The 23,237-nt window shown below is 36.5% G+C and overlaps 1 protein-coding gene across 2 annotated transcripts in view; it reads right to left on the bottom strand.

Annotated features, from left to right (window-relative positions):
• Commd10 (COMM domain containing 10) overlaps positions 1-23,237 on the bottom strand; it is a 157,870-nt gene that overhangs the window by 3,675 nt on the left and 130,958 nt on the right. The gene's annotated exons all lie outside the window — the stretch shown is intronic.

The following is a 23,237-nucleotide window of genomic DNA, read 5'->3' as shown; positions in this document are numbered from 1 at the left end:
AAGTATAGACTCAGCAAAAGTTAACAATTAACAACAGTTTCAAAGCCAGGACTTAAGAATATTCTCCTTCATTACACCACGCAGGCATAGGAGAAACCTTCATGGGGACTGCAGATGTGCAGTGATTGTGTGTGTGTGTGTGTGTGTGTGTGTATATGACGGCAAAGTAAGGGGAGGCATCAAACTACACCCAACCTAATGCAACCCAAGGGTCTCTGGTTGACTCTGCAACTGAGGAAACAAGTCAAAATAGTTGCTCAAGAAAATATGTTTATTTTACTCAAGATCCCTCTGAGGATGTGAAAGTGAACAAGGACAGAATGCCAAAAGCATGCTGCCCACCCAGTCCCACTGTTGTGATCACATGGCATACAACAGGCACCATGAACTAAAGAGGTGGAAATTTGCTGCAAACAAACATTAATTTATGCACTTGCTTGGCTCATTTCCAAAGTAATATTAACTCTAGTTCTCAGTTACCATGTTCCTTTTTTGTTTTATCTGTTTTAATGATGGCCACTTGTATTGACAAAGCCAAAGTTTATAAAACAAGTTATCTCCACTAATTGCAGAAAAGTCAATAGGGCTATGTCCCCCTCATGAAGCTAGGCATACAGGATCAGATTTCACAGTGTTCTTTCGTGCACTCATCTTAGTACCTACGTTTTAAAGAATGAAGAAGAAAATCAGTTCTTTAGGAACTATATATCATTCCTAAAGAATGATATAAAATTATGAAGATTATAAATTGTTTTAGGAAAATTACTTGGCTTATTGGAGATATCATTAAACCAAAGGTTTTATCAGTGCAACTCAGCAATGCTATACACTATATGTCCTTCCAGCAGGTTAAGGGGGATGATACACCTTTACCCCCAAGTTCTGGGGCAGGCAAGGCAAGTTCATTACTCTCACCTTGTGATGGCTAATCTTGATTGCCAACTTGGCTGGATTGATACCTGCCTAGGAGCTCAGTAAAGCACACCTTTGGTGTGTCTGTGAGGGTGTTCAGAGAGACAATTAGATAATGAGGGCTCCGACTTAATGAATGGTTAAACCACTAATGGATTAAAAATTTGAATAGATTATTGGGAGGTGGTAGAATTTCCTGCCTGGTGGGAGGAAGTCAGTCACAGGGGCATGTGTGTGTGGGTTATCCCTTCCAGTAGCCCCTCTTGTTGCTCTCTGCTTCCTGGCCATGATGATGGGAACTGCTCTGCTGTACTGTGCACTGTCTGCTATGATGGACTGACAACTCTGAAACTGTGAGCCAAAACAAACCTTTAATCCTTGAAGTTGTTCCTGTCATGTACTTGGGTTGTAGTGACATAAAAACAAGTAACATACAACTCCATGGCAAACACTGAATCATTATGTGAACAACTGATTTTCTTGCCCCCTAGAAATAGCAAAGCCAGGTTCTTGTTCTTTGCATCTTGCTTTGTTTCAAGGTGGCATTTACTAGAATGGTACACTGAGTAGAGAGAAAGAAATAACTATGAAAACACATTGCTTGAAATAACAATAGCTGTGGTGATGGCAAGATGGTATACTAGGAAACTACAAGCCCTCCTTCCACAAAGGCATCAAGCTAACAATACACAGACCAAAATGCATCTATGAGAATTCTAGAGACCAGCTGTGAGCTATAGTACTCAGGACACTGCAAAAGCAAGAAGAGACTCCAATTTCAGTGAGTAAGAAATCTGGCACTGTTGGTGCATGCCAGTGCTCCCCTCCCTCCTCCTTTGTGGCATAGTGGAGCAACCAGGAGAAAGCCTTTCATACCAGAGGGACAGAAACAAAAGAATGAACCATGTGCCCAATATTCTGACTTGTGTGGGTGCTGACCAAAAAACTGGGCCCTCTCTTTCTCGACTAGAAGGAACATTCATAGGACCAGCATCAGATTTTGGAAGACACTGGAAACAGAGGGGAGCAGTGAACAGAACTGCACTTCAGTGGGCAGATGAAAAGGGGCAGAACATATCAGAAAAAGTTTGAGGAATTCTAGAACCCCCGTCTGTGCTGAATGTGCACAAACACAGTATGCAAAGGCTTAGAGAGGTAGGTGATTATAAAAATGACCAAATCCCAGAAAAATGTTACAAGCATAAAAGAAACAGGAAGCATGGCCCAATCAAAGGAACAAAATAACACTCCAAAAACTGACATTAAAGAAACATTGATCTATGAGTAACCTCACAAAGAATTTAAAGTAACTGTCAGAAAGATGCTCAATGAGTTAAGAGAACATATATGTAAAAAAACAAAATCAGGAAAATGATACATGAGTGGAATACAAATATTGACAAAGAGAAACTAGAAATTCTGGACCTGAAAACTTCTTTAGATGGATTCAAGAACAGAGTGAAGAAGGCAGAATGAAAACTCAGTGAACATGAAGACAAGTTGTTTGAAATCAGGAACGAAAGAAAGAAGAAAAAGTAAAGGGAGCCTATGGGACTTAAGTGACAACATTAAGTGAGTAACACACGCATTGTGGGTATCAAGAGGAAAAGACAAAGGAGCTAAAAGTAAGACAAATGGCAGAGAGCTTATCTGACAAATTAATGTCTAAAAACTTCATAGATCTGCGGAAATAAATAGATATCTAATTTAAAAAGCTCCAAGAACCCCAGCTAGGAAAATCTAAAGAGAACCACAGCAAGACATTATAATCAAACAGTATAAATAGTCAATTACAAACCTTAAAAGCAACAAGAGCAAAGTGATTTATTACATACAAGTAAGCTTTCTGAAGATTATCAGCAGATACCTCAGCCACACTTTGAAGGCCAGAGGGAAAGGGATGATGTATTCTTTTTTTTTTTTTTTTGGGTGGCACTGGGGTTTGAACTCAGTGCCTCATGCTTGCTAGGTAGGCACTCTTACTGCTTGAGCCACTCTGCCAGTCCTGGGATGATATATTCAAAGCATTGCAAGGAAAAGAAAAAGAAAATTCTGACAACAAAGAATACTGTACCTGTCAAAACTGCCCTTCAAAAATGAAGAAGAGTTGGGTATGGTGGCACACACCTTTATCTCAGCGAGTCAGTAGGCACAGTAGGAGGATTGCAGTTTGAGGCTGGCCTGGACAAAAGCCTGAGACCCTATACAAGAAACAAACTAAGAGCAGAAGGACAGGGGTGTGGCTCAAGTGTCAGAGTAGCTGCCACAGCAAATATGAGGCCCTGAGCTCAATCTTCAGTACTGCAAAGAAAAAAAAAAAAGTGGCGAAATCAAGTCTTTGCTAAACAAAAGTGATGGGAGTTCATTAGCACTAGACTGCTCTACCAAAAAATGCTAAAGGGAATCCTTTAAGTTGAAACAAAAAGAACAGTAAGCAGCAACACAAAGCTCTATAAAAACATAAGGTTCTCTTATAAAGGCAGTGTCACGGACAAGTAGAGTGATGGGTATTATTGTAAAGTAAGTGCACGGAATTTAAAAACAAAAGATACCCCCAATCTATGTTAATGTTTATATTTTAATAAAACATGAAAATGCAATTCATGATATCAATACAACGGGGTAGGGGAAGAGCTATAAAGGGAAAGAATATTTGCATTTAATTGAAATTAAGTTGCTATCAGTTTAAAATAAAATGCTGTAACTTTGAAATGTTTCATGTACTTTTAATAACAGCTAGAAGAAAATTTACATAATACATACAAAAGAAAATGATAAGGTAATCAAAGCATAGTACTTCCAAAAAATTTTAATGAAACACAAAGGAAGGAAAGTAAAGAAAAAGTTACAAGACATTTAGAAAGCAGTTAACAACATGGCCTATCGGTAATTACTTTTCCCCCCTCTGGTGGTACTGAGGGGTTGAACTCAGGGCTTCACACTTGTTAGGCAGGTGTTCTGCTGCTTGAACCAAACCTCCAGCCTTTTTTGCTCTGGTTATTTTGGAGAAAGGTCTCACTTTTTGACCAGGCTGGCTTGAACCAAGGTCCTCCTGTTTTAAGGTTCTCACCATTGCCGGCACCACACCTAGCTTTTTTTCTATTCAGATGGGTCTTGCACACTTTTTTGCCCAGGCTGGCCTATAACAGCAATCCTCTGATCTCAGACTCACATGTAGCTAGGATTATAGGTGTGAGTCACTGGTACCTGGCTTCTATGAGTAATTACCTTATATATAAATAAATTAAACTCCCCCAAAAATATAGATTGTTGAATCAATTAAATAATGCAGAATGAACTATACACTGTGTGCAAGACACTTGTTTATATCTAAGACACATCAAGGTGGAGAGTAAAAAGATGGGAAATGATCGACGTGGTAGTCGAAAAAGGAGCAACAATTTCTATGTTAAACCAGACAAAATATGATGACAAAGAATTTAGCACACAGTGATAAACAGTTAATTCATCATGAAAATACTTATGCATACTTAAATATATATAGCAAACTGTGACAGCACTGAAAGGAGAAACAGAAAGACTATGGACAATCAATGAGGAAACAGAAGGTTTGAACACACTGAAGAGCAAATGGATCTAACACACACACACAACAGCAGAAGGTATATTTTCTCAAGGGAACCTGGAACAGTCTCTAGGGTAGACCACATATTAGGCCACAAATCTAATTCAAAAAGACTGAAATTATATAAAGTATCTTTTCTTATCACAATGTAATGAAACTAGAAATGAGTAGCACAGGGAAAAGTGGAAAATCTAAATATGTGGAAATTAAAAACCGTATTTTTTATTTTTATTTTTGGTATGGTGCTGGGGAATGAGCCCAGGGCCTTGAAAATGATAGGCAGGTGCTCTACTAGTGTGCTGTATTCCCAACCTGACAGACATTCTTTTTCCTCCCTACACATATTCTTAACAAAAGGATCAAAGAAGTAAGAAGGAAAACTACAAAATATATTCAGAAAAACAAAAATGAAAATAAACATAGCAAAATGTATGGCATATGGCAAAATTAGTGGTTAGTGGTAAGTTTATGACTAGAATACATACATTAAAAAGAAAAAAAAAGATTCAAACTAACAACCTTACACTGTTCAAAAAAGAACAAACTAAGCCCAAACAAAAGGAAGGAAATCACTAATTAGTACAGAGAAAAATGAAACAGAAGAACAGAAAAACAATCAAATAATAAGTTAAGAGGTTATTTTTTGAAAAAATATCAACAAAACTGACAAAACTTTAGCTAGATTAACTAAGGAAAAAAGAAAAGATTCAAATAACTAACACAGAAATAAAAGAGGGACATTAATATTGATGCCACAGAAAATTGTAAGTAAGGATTAAGGACAATAGCAGGGGTGACTATGCACAAATGGATTGGTTAAGAGAATAAATGAATAAATTCCTAGAAACACACAACCTATCACTGAATCACTTCCAAGAAAGAAGAACTAAGAAACAGATGGCATCACCAGAGAATTTGAGAAAACACAGAAAAAAATTAACACCAATCCTAAAATGCTTCCAAAAATATGAAGTAGATAGAACACTTCCAAGCTTACTCTTTGAGGCCAAAATTACCCCAATACCAAAGCTACTACAAGAAAACTATAGACCACTATCCCAGATAAGTATCCTCACCAAAATGCTAGCAAACTGAATTCAACAGCAGATGAAAAAGATTGGACACAATGACCAATTCCTAGAATACAAGGATGGTTCGATATATAAAAACTGATCAGTTTAATACACTGCACCAACAGAATGAAGGGAGAAAACATGCACTATCATTTCCACTGATGTGCAAAAAGCACTGGACAAGATCCAGCACTCTTTTATGATGAAAACTGCCTAACAAATTAGGAGTAGGAGGAAACTATCTCAATATAATAAAGGCCATTTACAAAAGGCCCACAGACAAAAATCAATCTCAAGGATGGAATAGTGGAAGTTTTTCTTCTAAGACTAGGAACAGAGCATGGATGTCTACTCTCACCACTTCTATTCAATACCAAAGCCAGTAGTTAGTATTGGAAGTTGTAGCTGGAGAACTGGCAGGAAAAAGTAATGAAGGCATCCAAATTGGAAAGGAAGAAGTAAAATTATCTCACAAATAACATGACCTTATATACAGAATACTTCAAGGATTCCACAGAACACCTGTCAGAAATAATAAATTAATTCAGCAAGGTTTCAAGATACAAAGCCAACAAGCAAAAATCAGTTGCATTTCTATACAGTAATAACGAATTACCTCAAAATTAAGAAAACAATTCCATTTAAACAGTGTAAGGAAGAATAAAATATTTGGGAATAAACCTAACAAAAGAGAAGACGTGAGCAATGAGAACTAAAAATTAAGCTGAAAGAAATTAAAGGAGATATGAATAAATGGAACAGTTTCTCACGTTCATGGTAGAACCCTGTTAAGATAGCCACAGGACCCAAAGCAACCTACAGATTGGTGAAATTACTACCAAAACCCCAATTATATTTTTTTCACAGAAATAAAAATTCATCCTAATATTCATATGGAATCTTGAGGGACACTGAATAGTCAAATTTTTTTTGAAAAAGCAAAGTTGGATAACTCACATTTTCTGAGTTTAAAAGACTAAGAAGCTGCAGAAACCAAAACATTGATACCCACGATAGCATACAGGCAGGCAAACAGGCTAGTGGAATAGAATACAGACCCCAGAAATAAACCCTTGGGTACACACTTAACTAATTTTCAACCAAGTTATCAAGACCACTCAATGGGGGAAAGGACAGCTGGAGATCCACATACAAATGCATGAAGCTGGATCTTTACATTGTACTACATACAATCAAATACAATCCTAAAACCATAAAACTCCTAAAAGAAAAAAATAGAGGAAAACCTTCATGATACTGAACTTGACAATGGTTTCTTAAATATGATGCCAAAAGCACACATAACAAAAGCAGAAACAGACAAATGGGACTTTGTGAAACTCAGAAATTTTTGTGCATTAAAGGATACAACCAACAGAGTGAATGGAAAAAAAATATCTGGAAATCATATATTGAATAAGGAGTTAATATCCAGAACATATAAAGAACTCCTACAACATAACAAAAAAATGAATGACCTGATGAACGAACAAAGCATTTGTCTTCTTCTCCAAGGATAATATACAAATGGCCAACAGGCACATGAAAAGATACTCAACACCACTAATTTCCAGAGAGATGAGTATCAAAGCCACAGATTTTTTATCTTGATTTTGTATCCTATTACTTTGCTGAAAGTTTTTTTTTTTTTTATCATGTATAAGACTTTTTTGGTAGCATCTGGGGTCTTTTAAGTATAGGGTCATATCATCTGCAAATAGGGATAACTTGTCTTCTTCCTTCCCTATTTGTATCTCCTTTGTTTCTTTCTCTTGCCTAGGCTCTGGTGAAGGATTCAAGCACTAGATTGAATAAGAGTGGAAGGGTGGGTAGCCTGACTTCAGAGGAAGTAATTTTAGTTTTTTTTTCCCCCATTTAGTATGATGTTAGAGATAAGCTTGTCATATGTAACCTTTATTATGTTAAGGTATGTTCCTTCTATCCTGAGTTTCTTCAGGGCATTTATCATGAAGGGATGTTGAATCTGTTCAAGATATTTTCTGCATCTATTGAAATGATAATGTGATTTATATTCTTTATTCTGTTTATGTGCGGCATTATGTTTATTTATTTGCATATGTTAAACTCTCCTTGCTTCCTTGGAATGAAATCTACTTGGTCTATATAAAAAAATGAGCAGATTGAGAAAGAAATCAGGAAAATAATCCCATTCATAGTAGCCTCAAAAAAATAACTAGCTATAAACTTATCTAAGGAGGTGAATGACCTCAACAATGCAAACTATAAAACATTGAAGAAAGAAATTGAAAAAGGAACTAGGAAATGAAAAGACCTCCCATGTTCGTGGATTGGCAGAATTAAATTGTGAAAATGGTTATACTACAGAAAGAAATCCACAGATTCAATATAATGCTCATCAAAGTTCCAATGTCATTCTTTGCAGAAATAGAAAAGAAATATTGCTAAAATTCATATGGAAGCCTAAAAGTCCCTGAACAGAAAAAGTAATCTCGAGCAAAAAGTGCAAGGCTGGAGATACCACAATACAGGGCTTCGAATTATACTATAGAGTCATAGTAACAAAAACAGTATGGTATAGGCACAAAAGAGATGCACACCAAATAAAATACAATACATGATCCAGAAATAAATCCACACAGCTACAGACATCTGATTTTTGACAAAGGTACCAAAAACATGTTAGAGAAAAGACAACCTCTTCAAAAAATGTTGTGAAGACTGGATACCAACATGCAGAAGACTGAAACTAGATCCCTATCTCTTACCCTGTACCCAAATTAATTCAAAATGGATCAAAGATCCTAGTCTAAGACTAGAAGCTTTCAAAGTACTGTAGGTAAACCCTTGAAGATACAGGAATAAGCAAATATTTTCTGAATAGGATTCAGTTGCCCAGGAAATAAGACCAAGAATTGATAAATAGGATTGCATCAAACTGAACAAAATGTCTGCACATCAAAGGAAACAATCACCAGAATGAAGAGAAAGCCTGTAGAGTGGAAGAAAATTTTGGCTAGCTGTTCATCAGATTACATATATATCCAGAGTGTAAAGAACTTAAAAAATTAAAAACCAAAAAAACCCAAACAATCCAACTAATAAATGGGCAAATGTACTGAAGAGACAGTTCTCAAAAGATGTACGAATAATACATACATTGAGTATTCAGCATCCTTACCCATAAGAAAATGCAAACCAAAGCTACACTGAGATCCATCTCCCTGTGGGCAGAATGGCTATCATCAAGGAAAAAAATGCTGGTGAGGATGTGGGGAAGGACTTCTTATGAATGTAAATTTATGCAGTCACTATTGAAATCACTGTGGAGATTTCTGAAAAAAAAAAACTAAAAAACAGAGCTACCAGATGATCCAGCTAGACTATTCTGGGGTGTATATATCTCCAAAGGACTGTAAGTCAGAGTAAACCAGCATACCACGTTTACTGCAGCACTGTTCACAACAGCCATTCTATGGAATCAGCATAGGTACCTATCAACCAATGAATAGATAAAGAAAATGTAGTATACATCCACAATGGAATATTAGTCAGTCATAAAGAAGAATGAACTTATGTCATTTGCAGGAAAATGGATGGAATTGGAGATTATCATGCTGAGTGAAATAAGCCAGACTCATACAGACAAATATTGTTAATAACTTACTTTGGCTTTTATTTGAAAATTGATTAGAACTGGCCAACTAGTATGTGGTGAAGCCAGTTAGGAGGCTAATGCATTAGTGTAGGTAAGGGATAGTGTCTTGATGTAACATGATGGCACAGAGAGGTAGAAGAAATAGCACTTGGTGCAGATTTGAATTTGGGTTAGGAGGTGGTGAAGGAATAAAGAGTGAAGAGGACTGGAACTGAAATGAGAAATACTAAGCAGTCAATCTGAAGAAGGGGAAAATCCAAGCACTGTTTCAGACACAATTAGCCTGGTATGGCCGGGAGATTCCCTGAAATACATGAAATAAGTCTGAAAAGCTGGAATAGACTTAGGAAAGAGATGCACATCAGGAGTCAATGATACACTGATATACACTGCAGAACTTATAAGTGAATGAGACTGCTCAGGGAAAGAAAATAGTGTGAGAAGAGTGGGAATACAACATTTAAGGTAAGCATTGACCAAATGTTGAGTATCACCAGGTGCACAAATGCTTTCTACATGGTGTTTGGAAATGCACAGTGGATATTTATTACATTAGAAGATAAATCAGTTGCCCGGAAGTGGTGGGGGGGAAGGAGGAGGTGGCATAAACAATGTATACTCATGTAAGTAAACGTAAAAATGAGAAAATAAAAGGAGAAAAGAAAGAAAGTAAATCAGTAAATTTAGTATAAAAATAAAAATGAGCGGCTTATTTTTAAATATGCCTGCACTCTTCCTTTTTCCTGTAAAACCCATCAAAGTCCCTGTGTTAATACAGTATACAGAGTGGAAGATTTACTCTTTCCTTTCTTACAAGTGTAAGATTACAATAAGAACCCACTTACGAAGTTCATTACTCTCACTGTCTGAGCTAATCTCATCCATTAATACCAAACTCAGGCTTTCTGTACCTGATCAGAAAATACTGCAAAGTGAAAATGAAAGTACAGAGATTAACATTCTGCCAATGCTTTCAGAAAGAAAGCTATATTTGTCTATCTATCCCTTTTTATTTTTAATTTGTAATCCTATCCACAAGCATGTGGCTAATGCTGCAGATACCCATTAGCAAAATTACCCATGGAAACAATTTAATAAGGTCTTCCAAAAGGTCTGACTTGATGGAAGTTGACACTAGAAATATCTTTTGTTTTCCCATTACTTAGGAATTAGGAGCACAAAGACATTTTTTGAGACAGAAATGCACTAATCTTGTCACAAATTATCCAAGCAGAAATATGTGCTAAATAATACAAATATAAACTAGATAAGAATTAAGCCAAAATTATATTGCTTAGCTTTCAAATTTAAATTGGATATCACAATTAGAAATGCTACAATTAGCCTTTCAACTAGAAGATCAGGAGGTAGAATATTCCAATAAAAGAAATACTATTACTTTCTTCTCTAGTTGAATCTAAAAATGCTTTGCCAGGCCCTTAAAGAAGTTTTCTGTTAGTTGTAAAAATGACAGGCAGAGATGAAACCTAAATAACATTTCAAGTCCTCCTCAATGGGTTTACTCAACAAAAATCATTAGGCGCCATCAGCTAAGTAAATATGTCTATATGATTGTATTTCTATAACTATGTGCAATTATAGATCATTGCAAATACATTCTAGTACTTCATTATTGAGTATCTTTACAAAGCAGCATTGTTCAAAAAATTACAGATGTAATTTCAACTCCCACCAGACTGAGTACACAATCAACAACCAATCATTCAACAACTGTGCAAGGTGAGTAAGCCATGGGATGAGACATACTTTTGACCAAAGAAAGGTCTTCCTCTATGCCAGCAGGCTGCCCTTTCCAACTAAGTGTCTAAATATTGGAAGAAAATATCTCAGTGCAGGGTCTCTGCACTGAGACACTACCCAGTCCAGCAGTTTCCACACACTCACAGCCTGGCCCTGCTCTGAGGGGAGCAGTGGGCAAACAAAGAACTCTAAGCTACATCAAACTTGACAGAAGTAACAAAAGGATACCTGCAACAAAAACATGGGAAACAAAGCACGAAGAGCATGGTCCCAGGGTTAAACCAACCAAAGTGCACCTTCTGAATCTCAAGAATATGGCTTGACGAAACGCTTATTTAAGAACACAGTGTGGAAACAACAAAAGCAAATTCCAGCCTCATTACATGGCATTCAAAATGCGCAGAATTTGGCCAATGACTCTCTTTAGACTCCATCTTCCAAAATGCTGACTGCTTGCACCAGCAGCACTGAAGGAGCAGCAGACCGAACTGCATGCATACATACCCTGCCATGCACAGCACACATGTGTGCACACAGACTGGTGATTCTATTCGGTCAGACCCTTTAACACTCAGTTAACATTACATCATTTTCTCCTTATGGAAAAAATATGGTATATGGAAAAACATCAGAGTAAGTAGATTTCGCTTAAATGACAACATTTTCCAGTTATATTGTAGCAGCCCTAATGATGAAAGTAGTCTTATAGTCTCACAACTCTTGTTTACTTAGAAAATACATGGTCTAAAAGAGTGTAGTAAGTATGCTCTAAGTATTGATTCTCTAGTAAATTTGAAGAATGGTTTCTTCCACTTCAAGTTGACTAAGGCAGAAGATTTGTGGTTTTATACATACTTGTCAGAAAAAAGTAATAGTCCTGGGGACTGAACTTGGCCTATACCTTGAGCCAGTCCACCAGCCCTTTTTTTGGAGGGTTGTTTTGAGATAGGGTCTTGCAGAACTATTTACCTCAGTTGGCTTCAAGCCACAATCCTCCTGATCTCTGCCTCCAGAGTAGCTAGGATTACAGGTGTGAGCCACTGGTGCCCAGCATTAAATCGTTTTGGCTGCCAGCAGAAGAGCAAACTGTTTTTGGCCAAACATCTTTAATCGATACAATACTTGTAAAAGAGTGTATATGAAATAAGTATTTTCACTAAATGTTCAATGAGATAAATGTATTTTGGCTGTTAAGACATTTGACCTCTTATCTGTATATGCTCTGTTCATTCTGGCTAAAATATTGCTTTACTCTTGTGTACATAAAATAGTATGTCTAGCAGTCATATCATCACCGTATTTTCCTGGTTTGGAAAATACAATGGGCTATGCATGAGCAGATCACAAACTTGAAGCCAATCAAAATGCACCTCCTGTAGTATTCATTAACTGCAATTTATTATGTGTGTGCTGATATGTCATTATGATTTTCAGCTTTGGTATTGAAATATTTAGCTATGGTTGCTGAATATAATCAGCTAGACGAGGTTTTTGAACATGATTACACAAAGCTTTTTAAGCACTGAGAAATTATGTTAAGAACAGAGACAGTTAAAAATGGTATACTTTTCTGGAAATTGTAATTTATTGTAAGTACTCATGATTATTAAAGCATTATCATCTGGAATGGCTACATTACTTAACTTCTCAAAACATGTGTTAGTATCTTGAGCTGAGGGATTCTGTGCAAATTACAAATACCAAATTAAAATCCTATTGCATACAGTATGTAGTTTTAAAGACTATGAGCTCAACCCAAATTTGAGTTTCTCCTTTCTTCATAATTTTTTCTGAATTTACAGACAGAAATGTGTAAGATGCATCTGTACTGTGAGGAGCTACTTTACACTTGTCATCCTAAATTTAATAACCTAATGTGATTCACAGTGTAAGAAAAAGGTAATTAAAAACAAATGCTGGTTCGTTTTTTTTTCTATTTGTGCTGTTACATCAGGCTTCAAGGAAAGAGGAGCAATATGTGACCTAAATGAGTGTCAATTTCACAATTTAGTTCCAATTTATACTTCTTATCAGCTACTTGCAAGCTCTATTTCAGCAAAATAAAAAGGGCAAGTTTAGTATTTGCTTCATGTTATAAAGGGCAGTGAACATTCCTTTGTTAATTGCAGCCTAATTAGAAGCACTTATTTTATTCTCAACACTTATGAACCCAAATTACTAATGACAGGCAGGTCCAATAACTAATTTGACCGAAGAGGGGGTTGAGTTAAGGCAGTAACTTATCATGGTGTTGTTTTGTGTACATGGCAGACGATAACTGAGCTCGTTTTCCCATCTACATTAGATTCCTGCTAAGTTACCTGATTATGATTTGCAAAATCCTCTTGGAATCAAGTGAACTAATGATGCTTGTTTTACAAACTAAGTGGCTTTAACAAGTTGGTATATTTCTACAATTCTTAACATAGCTGGAACTCATAAATAAGGTTTTCATTGTTCAAAATCAGTTTCATTGTTTGTGAATTCAACACAGGTAGCAACAGCAGATAGTTCAGTCTGTACTATGATAGTTGAGTAAGAAATGGATTACAGGTTTTATTTTTAACATGGTGGAAAATTTAACATGTTTTTTTGTAACAGCTTTATGGAAATCCTTATATGCTATTCAATTCATTCACTTAAAGTGAGTAATTCAATCATTTTTGGTATACTCCCAAAGCCAACTACCACTACAATAATTTTCAGAATATTTTCATTACCTCAAAAAGAAATCTCATGCCTGTCAACCACCACCTGCCACATTCCTGTTCATTCCTTTGTATCCCACTGACCAGCCCGAGGCAACCACCAGTCGACTTTGTCTTTATAGATTTGCCTATTCTAAAAATGTTATCAATTTGAATGATATGTGTTTTTTGGGGTTTTTTTCAGTACTGGAGTTTGAACTCAGGGCCTACACTTTGAGCCACTCCACCAGCCCTTTTTTGTGATGGGTTTTCTCAAGATAGGGTCTCATGAACTATTTGCCCACAGCTGGCTTTGAACCATGATCCTCCTGACTTCTGCCTCCTGAGTAGTTAGAATTACAGGCGTGAGCCACTGGCGCTCAGAGATATGTGGTGTTTTGTGATCAATTCCATTCATTTAGTATGTTTCCCAGATTTAGCCATGTTGTTGTATGTAATCGTATAACTTCTACTAAGCAAAAAATGTCTCAATTTATGCAACTGAATTGTTAAAGTTAGATTTTAAAATTCAGAATGGAAAAATCATATATAACAAAGCATATGTGTAAACATAGTGTACAATATATGATGCTAACATTTTTATTACAATCATAGAAATATTCCTAAATCATGTTTTATTTGCTTTTATATCCTTTATTTTATTTGAAAATTAATTTTATATAATTTTTTTCTTCTTCCTCATACTTTAAGACTCCTGAAATGTCACCTGCTCTGTGAACCCTGTCTGATTACCCGCCCGGTCCTACCACCATGCTTGTTTTGGTGCTCTACAGCACAGTGAGCAGACTGCTGTTAGCACTTACTACAATATTCTACAATGGAGGTTCCTTGAGGTCAAGGGCAGTGCTATACATGCACGTGTATTTTAAATCCCCACTATGTGCCATAGAACATGGACATAGAAAGTTTTCAAAATACAGTTTTTCTTTTTCCTCTTCTTCCTTCACCTCCCCTTCCCTCTTTCTCCAAATTCTTCTCTTCCTGTTGCTCTTCTCTTCTCCCCATACCCCATCTGTCTCTGTCTGTGTTGCGAGATTGAATCCAGTGCCTCTCACATGCAAACAACGCACTCCACTACTAAACTACAGCTCAAGCCCCTTTGATATGCATTTCTTGAATGAGGGAAAACATCTGTTAATTTCTTTCTAGGTACTGAGATTTGAACTCAAGGCCTCACATTTGCTAGGCAGGTGCTCTACCTCTTGAGCCATGCCCCCAACCTAACATCTGTTAATTTTTAGGTATTAGGTATTCTAAAGTAGAAAAAGTAATTTAAGTAATAACAGCAAACACATTACTTACTATATGCCAGCCCCTATTCTAAATGCTCTGTACCTATTAACTAATTTAATTCTTGCATCCATTCCATGAAATATGATCACTGTCTCCATTAAGGATGAGGAATCTGATGCAAAGGGAGATGAGGTAACTTAAGCTCTCACAGCCCGTATGTGAGAGATCAGAATTCTAACCAGTGGTGAGACCCCAGAAGTTTATACTCTCTTTAAGTGGGTCTCTGATGTGGTTTAGCTTTTAGAGACACTGGTGAATAATAAACATTCTGAAAGCAGAAAGACCTGGTTTGAATACTAGGCATTGTAATTCTCTAAGCTTTAGTTTCTTTGTCAGGCTATGAAAGTGGTACACTATTTAGCACAATATACACAAGAATACATTTAGTAATATGGACACAATACTAGCAACATTAAGGCAATGAACCTGTTTTAAGGACTGCAAGGATATCAAACTATATTTTTAGTGTCAACAGACCTCACCACAATCACTTTCAGAATTTTTCTTCACTTTCTTTACAATAAATATACTTTCTAACATTACATATTCTCAGTTGCCAGAAAACAATTTGCAAGGCTATGCACTTTCACCACATTATACATTTTTCAATGAGATAAATCTAGCAGGAATGAGGTGCATATGATTAATATGCTTTAATTCGTTGTATATGTAAAATTACAGAGGATTATAGAATCTTTAGGTTCATCACATTAATGCTAATGAACACTTCAATCATTCTCATTACTAAAATGCTTCACTGACTTTAATGCATCTAAATTAACAACATATTTTTATAACCACCTTTTAAAGAATGAAGTCAGCCATATTGCCATACTGAAACCAGCCTACATTAAAGGACAACAGCAACTGAAAGGGAGATAGATTTTTATTATGTTTCTGTAAAACCAAGCTCTAGAGATAATTTATGAAAGTTACATAGTCTGTATAACAAAGTCCTATTATCTAAACCAAATTCAGTTTATTTATTTTTTAACTTCCCCTCTAAAAGCCAGGATCCAATAAAAGGGATACTTCACGACTCATAAGCATTGGGATCATATATACATGCACCAGCATAGCCAGGGAGAGCCTGGCCATCAGCAGTGTGAACCACAGTGACCCAGGGTCTAACTAGGAATTCAACTTTCTTATTGCAAATTTCCTTTAACTGCCCTTGCAAAGTTCACTAGACATGCTATGGTGCTTTGATTTGTCTAGGACATCAAGTGCTTGATGGATATTGAGACCAGTTTCATTGTTTTCAACAAGTGCTAAGGTGTTATGGGGTATAGCAGTGGCAAAGACAAATAAGTAGAAAGTACAAAATGATGTTAGTGCCATAATAAGCACAGTATAGGGAACAATGAATACATGCTAAACCCAGACTGTTGAGTCAATAAAGGACTCTTAATACAAGAGAGATCTAACCTGAAATCCAAAAGATAAATCAGTGGGAGCAAGGCAAGGTAGGGAGAGATTCCTATCAGAAAAAGACATCATGAAAGGGAGAAGCAGACCCTTGTAGTGATTATCTAAACCACAGATAATGGTGGCCAGGACTAAGGTACAAGTTGTACAAAATGAAAAACAGCCACATGGACTTAAGATCTGCTTAGGAGGTCAGCTCCAAAGAACTCAGTGATTCTTTCAATAAGAGAAATGTGTGGGGAAAAAGGAGCTAGGAATCAAAGATGAATCAACAGGCTTGAAAGATGGGCAACAGTCTTGGGCATGGAACAGAGGGTGGGAATTATGAGTTCAAATTAACACATGTTGATTTTGAAGTATCTTTGGCTAATCAAGTAGAAAAGGCCATCGGGCCATTTAATATACAAATCCAGTATTCAAGTTGGAGATCTAGCTTGTGATCTACTGGAAGGTAGTTAGGGCAAGGGAACAGTCAGGAATTCATTCCTTAGGAGCATAAAGTATCGCCCAAGAAGAATACATCAAGAAGATCAAGAATAAGTTCCCAAAGTGCACTAATAATTAATGGACTGCCTTGAAAAATAGGATAGAAACAAGGAAAGTGCTATCATGGGCCCAGAACTTTAAAAAGGTAAGAGTGGTTAGGGTGTCAACAGCTCCCAAGATCCCAACAGAGATAAGGACTAGTAAATTCTTATTTTAGAGTCAATGACAAAGAGAATGTTATTAACACTGGCAAGTTATTTTCCAAGTGTTGGGAGAAGACAAGCCCAGTGGATCAGTGGGGGAGTACAAAGTGACCAGAGGTTGGTAAACTAGACCAAATCTGACTTCCTGTCTGTTTTTGTAAATAAAGGTTTATTGGAACACAGCCACAACTGCTTATGTATGGTCTATGGCTGCTTTTGTGTTACAATCACAGAGCTGTGCAGTCTGCAAGCCTAAACTATTTACCAACCAGCCTTTAACAGAAGAAAGTTTGTCAACCACTTTTGTAGACAAATGTTTTAAATTATTAGTTCTGTTTACCAAAAGTGACCTAACAAGCATTCCTGTTCTTCATTATGTTCACACTGCCAGTGAGAAAAGCCTGTTGTTTACATGTAGGTGAAGGTAAGCCAAATCAGCTGTACCAGGTAGTGCAATTCATTGCTCATCTGCAGGCTGCAATGTCGGTCGGTCTTCACTACCATCTCATACATTTCTGTTTTATAGGAAAGGTTAATGACATCAACAGAGTCCATCACCTAGCAGCTTGTATTTATATAAGTTTCACAAACGCTAGTAATTTTCTTTGGGAAAATGAATATCATTTTTGAGAAAATTGTGCTCCTAAGTTTTATCTCTTTCTATAATTTATTAGTATGCTTCTAAAAAACTATGTTTGTTAGTGCTAAGTATTTTATTTCATGAATTCACTAGAACCTGGTAAAATTTACTTGAGTGTCAGTTTATCTACACAGAGTTAAGAAGCCAAAGTCAGGACGGGGAACATTACAACTGCGCTGGTCCACTCCAGTGTGGTCCACAACAGTTTCACTGTTGCCTACAGTGAAACTCCTAGCCAACAAAGCTCCACATATGCTTTAATGTCTTGGGACTGCTAACACTTACCACAGCCAAGTGTCTCTCTAGTCACTAACGTTAATGAGTTTTGTGACCTTGGTAAAGGTAGTAAAACAAACTCTGAAACATCCTCTTAAGAAGTTCTCAATAGTAATTCTGAATTTGAAATTACTTCATGGAATTCTGCTATAGTCCCAGAAGATAAAGGTCTTAGAGGTGCTTCCTACCTGGAAATGGTGAGAGGACTTATCTAACATTGCTTTTTGGTTACAGGTCACAAATGGTTGCTTCACAACCACAGGTTAATGGAGCAGGGAATTAAGATCATTCCACAGACAGCTGGAATACAACGTAAAAAATGTTACATCTCACTGGGGTGAGCGCTTGCCTAGCATTCACAAGGCCCTGGGCTTGATGGCCAGCACTTGGAAAGGGTGCTCAACTACAAAGTGATTACAAGTGATTTTTACTTTCAAGTCAGATTGGGTAAACACATATAAAACTGAAGTTGGTGGGATTTATCCCAATAATTGTGAAAAATTACTCACTTGTAGCATGTAGTTGGGAAAAAAGTCAATGATCTTTATAAAAACAGAATGTCTGCATAGGTGTCTGAGAGGCCTTTGATGTATACAATCAAGATCAGTTTCAACAGTATCAGAACTGCAGGAAACATCTTGACTTTTGGGTAGAGTGAAAGAAGCTAATATGCAGAATAAATATCTCTAGACAGACAGCATGTAGAAGAATTGGTCTCTTCTTCCACATAACATTTTCATATTAAAATTGCAACAATTTTTAGATGTAATGTCTCCTGAATACGGACCACCAAAAAGGGAGAATTATGCTACTGTTTTGGAAGTCATCAAAAATGTAATAAAATGAGTCTATGAACTTCATTTCACTGGTGACAGAATACAGAAATTAAACTACAGTATTAATATTGGAAATATTTCCTTATTCTTGTCAATGAACACATGAAATCAAAATAAAATGCCAGCTACTCTGAATGCAGGCAGTATCTGAGACTTTTAGGACATAAACTTATTCAGCGCAGTTGATACGACTATGCCATTTACACAGCATGTACAGACTTCACTTAAAAACTGAATGATTAAAAGAACTGACCATATTTCACATTTAGAGGACTCCTATTTTTTAAGTAGTTGAAGACATTTTGCAAAATCCGACAGAAATGATACCTCCCTTCATCAAGTTCTAGACTAGGAAAAATACATAAAAAGAAAGGCAAGAGAGCCAGGCACCAGTGGCCCACCCCTATAATCCTAGCTACTCAGGAGGCAGAGACCAGGAGGATCATGGTTCAAAGCCAGCCTGGGCAAATAGTTTGGGAGACCCTATCTGCCAAAAACCCTTCACAAAAAAGGGCTGGTGTAGTGGCTCAAGGTGTAGGTCCTGAATTCAAACCCCAGTACTGCACATACACAAAAAAGAAAGGCAAGTGAGAAATTAGCAATCTGGGGCAGCGCTCCAGCTATCATTAAAGAAGACCACAATGCTGTATTTATCATGTAAACAGGTGAAGTCACAACCGCAGGTTCCTGTTGTCAAGTTAAGGCTTGACTTGTCCTTTACCTGGTATGTAGTTATTAGTCTCTCACCTTCTGCTAAAGGAGGAGACAGAGTTGTAGAAAATGGAACCTTTGTGTGCTGAGTGCTATGCTGAAGGTTACAGCAATGCTAGGTGCTAGGATATTCTGACTAGTGGAACTTTCCCTAAGCAGGTATTTTTGTAACTAAAGAGAATGAACTAGAATATTAAACATACGGCTTCATATAGACATTCAAAATGTAACACAAGTTAATAGCTGGATAAATCTATAAATTTAATTTAATCTATAAATTAAAACTGGCTTTCTTCCCCCAGCATCATGCACTGGACTTTAATCACAAAACCTATCTCAGGAGAAGGTACACCTGGCCAAGTGGATCCTTCACGGCAAGCAGTTGAGGCCCAGGACACCTTGACTTGATTTAGGCTCTATTCCACTGAAAGTTCTGCAACACTGGTGTTTTAAACACCAGGTATATATATATGGGCTTGCATTCTGGATAAAATCCAGCTCTTTTTAATTCTTAGTCTTCTCAGGAAGTGTGATTTGCTCCAATTCAAATACATCTTCATTTTAATACATGTTTAAAAAAGGCCTCTAAGAGACAAATGTGAGCTATTAATTTTCTAAAATGTCTGTGTGCATAAGTAAAAACGTGCTTCTATATTAGTGAAGAGTTTCTAAATAATCATAGGAATTTTTAGTCATGACAACCAGTATCAAAATCAAACAATTTTTAAAATAATTAACAATATTTTAGTTGTGAAAACCAATACCAAACACTTTCATGGTTTTTCCTTTGTTAAATTAGCTGTTTCTACTGCAGTAACTAAAGAGGCAATTTCTAAAACACTGTTTTCAAATTTCATACTGCTTTTAGAAAGGGAAACAATGGTACCTAGTAATACTTATTTACACTGGCCATTTTAAATGCAAGCTTACAAAACATTGACAGAAATATTGCCAAATAGTATGCAAAAGGGCCTAACTTGTACCTTAACTCATTGCAGAAATGAGTAATAAGGATATAAAAATTATTTTAATTTTATTAGTACAACATACACAAAAACACCCCAAAATTCTTAGGCACTGTATCTTCGACTCATTTCAGAGTATAAGATGAATACAGAGACATGACAGCACACACTGAGACAATAATCTGCTTGAAGATTTATACATCTCTTAATAATTATCATACTTGAAAAAACTGTTCCTATCAGCCTGGGAACACTTTCCCAGTCCACTCTTCTAATACAGAACTGGAAGTCTTAGCTAGAGCAAGAGCAAGAAAGCATGAGAAAGAAATGAAGGGCATCGAAACTAGAAGGAAAAAGTTCAATTATCCATGTTTGTTGATGACATGATTTTATACACAGAAAAATCTAAATACTCTATCAGAAATTCTTAAAACTTAGAAATGAATTCAGCAAAGTTTCAGGATTAAAAAGATTAACATACAAAACACAATGGCATTTTTACATGCCATTAACAAACTTAGTGAAAAAAGAAATTAAGGAAGCAATTCCAATCCACAATGTTACAAAAATAAAATATTTAGAAATAAACTTAACCAACAAAGTGAAAGATCTCCACAATGAAAATTATAAAACATTGATGAAACAAACTGCAGAAGACACAAACAAAAAAATATATAGATATCCCATGTTCATGGATCAGAAGAATCAATAGTGTTAAAATGACCATACTACTCAAAGCAATCTACAGATTTAATGCAATTACCATCAGAATAACAACTTCCCTCACTGAAATACAACAAGTAATCTTAAAATCATATGGAACCACAAAAGACCCACAATAGTCACAGTGATCTTAAGAAAAAAAGAAAACAAAACAAGATAGACGCATCAAGACCTACTGCAAAGTTGTAGTAACTAAAACAACATAGCACTGTCAAAAACCAGACATACAAACCAATATAATAGAGAACCTAGAAATTATTCTATGTTCATATAGCCAATTGTTTTTAACAAAAGTACAAAGAATACACTTGGGGAAAAGAGTTTAATAAATGGCGCTGGCAAAACTGGATATGCAAATGCAGAGGAATGAAACTAAATCTCTTCTCCTCATTATATGCAAAAATCAACTCAAGATCAATCAAAGACCTAAATGACTATGGCATTCTGAGATTACTTCAAGAAACACAGGGAAACACTTCCAGACAGTGGTTCAGGCAATGCTTTTTAGATAGGATCCCAAAGGCAAAGGCAACATAAAAACTGGTGAATGGGATTACATCAAACTAAAATGCTTAATCAACAGAATTAAGACACAATCTAGAGGTGAGAAACCACCTAGAGAAGGGGAAAATATTTACATACTGAAATAACTGAACAACAATAAAACAATCAATTCTATTAAAAATTGGGCCAAACAGCCAAAAAGATACTTCTTAAAAGACTTACAAATGGCCAACAAGTACATTAAAAATGCCCAATCCCATGAATCATCAGAGAAATGCACATCAAAACAACAAAGTATCATCCAGTTAGAATGTTTACTGCAAGAAAAAAACAAAAAAACAATGCTGGTGGGGATGCAGAGAAAAGGGAACACTTACATACTGTAGATGGGAATGTAAATTAGTTACAGACACTATGGAAAACTGTGGAGATTCCTCAAAAATCTAATAACAGAAGTTCCATATGATCTAGCAATTCCACTGTTGGGTATTATCCAAAGAAGATGAGATCATCAAACCAAAAAGATACTTGTACTTGCAGGCTGATTGCAGCACTCTTCACCATGCCCAAAATACATGGAATCAACCCAGATGCCCTTCAGTGGATGAATGGATAAAGAAAATGCTGTATAAATTACACAATGGAGTACTTATTCAGCCATAAAAAGAATGAAATCCTGTCATTTGTAGCAACATGTTTGAAATCAAAGGTCATTACATTAAGTGAAATTAAGCCAGAGACAGAAAGACAAATAGCACAGGTTCTCACTCACCTGTGGAAACTAGTAAGTCAATCTTGCGAAATTTGGAAACAGAGCAGTGGTCAGTAGAGACTGGGAAGGTAGGGGATGGAGAGGAAGAGGAGGATGTGAAGAAGTGCAACCGGGTACCTAAGCAGGAGAAATCCCTTCTGGTCCTTTAGTACAGCAAGGAAACACTGGCTAAAACAATCTATGATATATTTTATTTTATTTATTTATTTTTTTATTTTTCTTTTATTATTCATATGTGCATACAAGGCTTGGTTCATTTCTCCCCCCTGCCCCCACCCCCTCCCTTACCACCCCCTCAGCCCCCTTCCTCTCCCCTCCCCTCAATACCCAGCAGAAACTATTTTGCCCTTATTTCTAATTTTGTTGTAGAGAGAGTATAAGCAATAATAGGAAGGAACAAGGGGTTTTGCTGGTTGAGATAAGGATAGCTATACAGGGCATTGACTCACATTGATTTCCTGTGCGTGGGTGTTACCTTCTAGGTTAATTCTTTTTGATCTAACCTTTTCTCTAGTACCTGTTCCCCTTTTCCTATTGGCCTCAGTTGCTTTAAGGTATCTGCTTTAGTTTCTCTGCGTTAAGGGCAACAAATGCTAGCTAGTTTTTTAGGTGTCTTACCTATCCTCACCCCTCCCTTGTGTGCTCTCGCTTTTATCATGTGCTCATAGTCCAATTCCCTTGTTGTGTTTGCCCTTGATCTAATGTCCACATATGAGGGAGAAC

This window comes from Castor canadensis, chromosome 16 (genome assembly GCF_047511655.1).
Source record: "Castor canadensis chromosome 16, mCasCan1.hap1v2, whole genome shotgun sequence".
In the NCBI taxonomy this organism is placed as follows: Eukaryota; Metazoa; Chordata; class Mammalia; order Rodentia; family Castoridae; genus Castor; species Castor canadensis.
The sequence above is the reverse complement of the archived record's forward strand: the minus strand, read 5'-3'. Positions and strand labels throughout refer to the sequence as shown.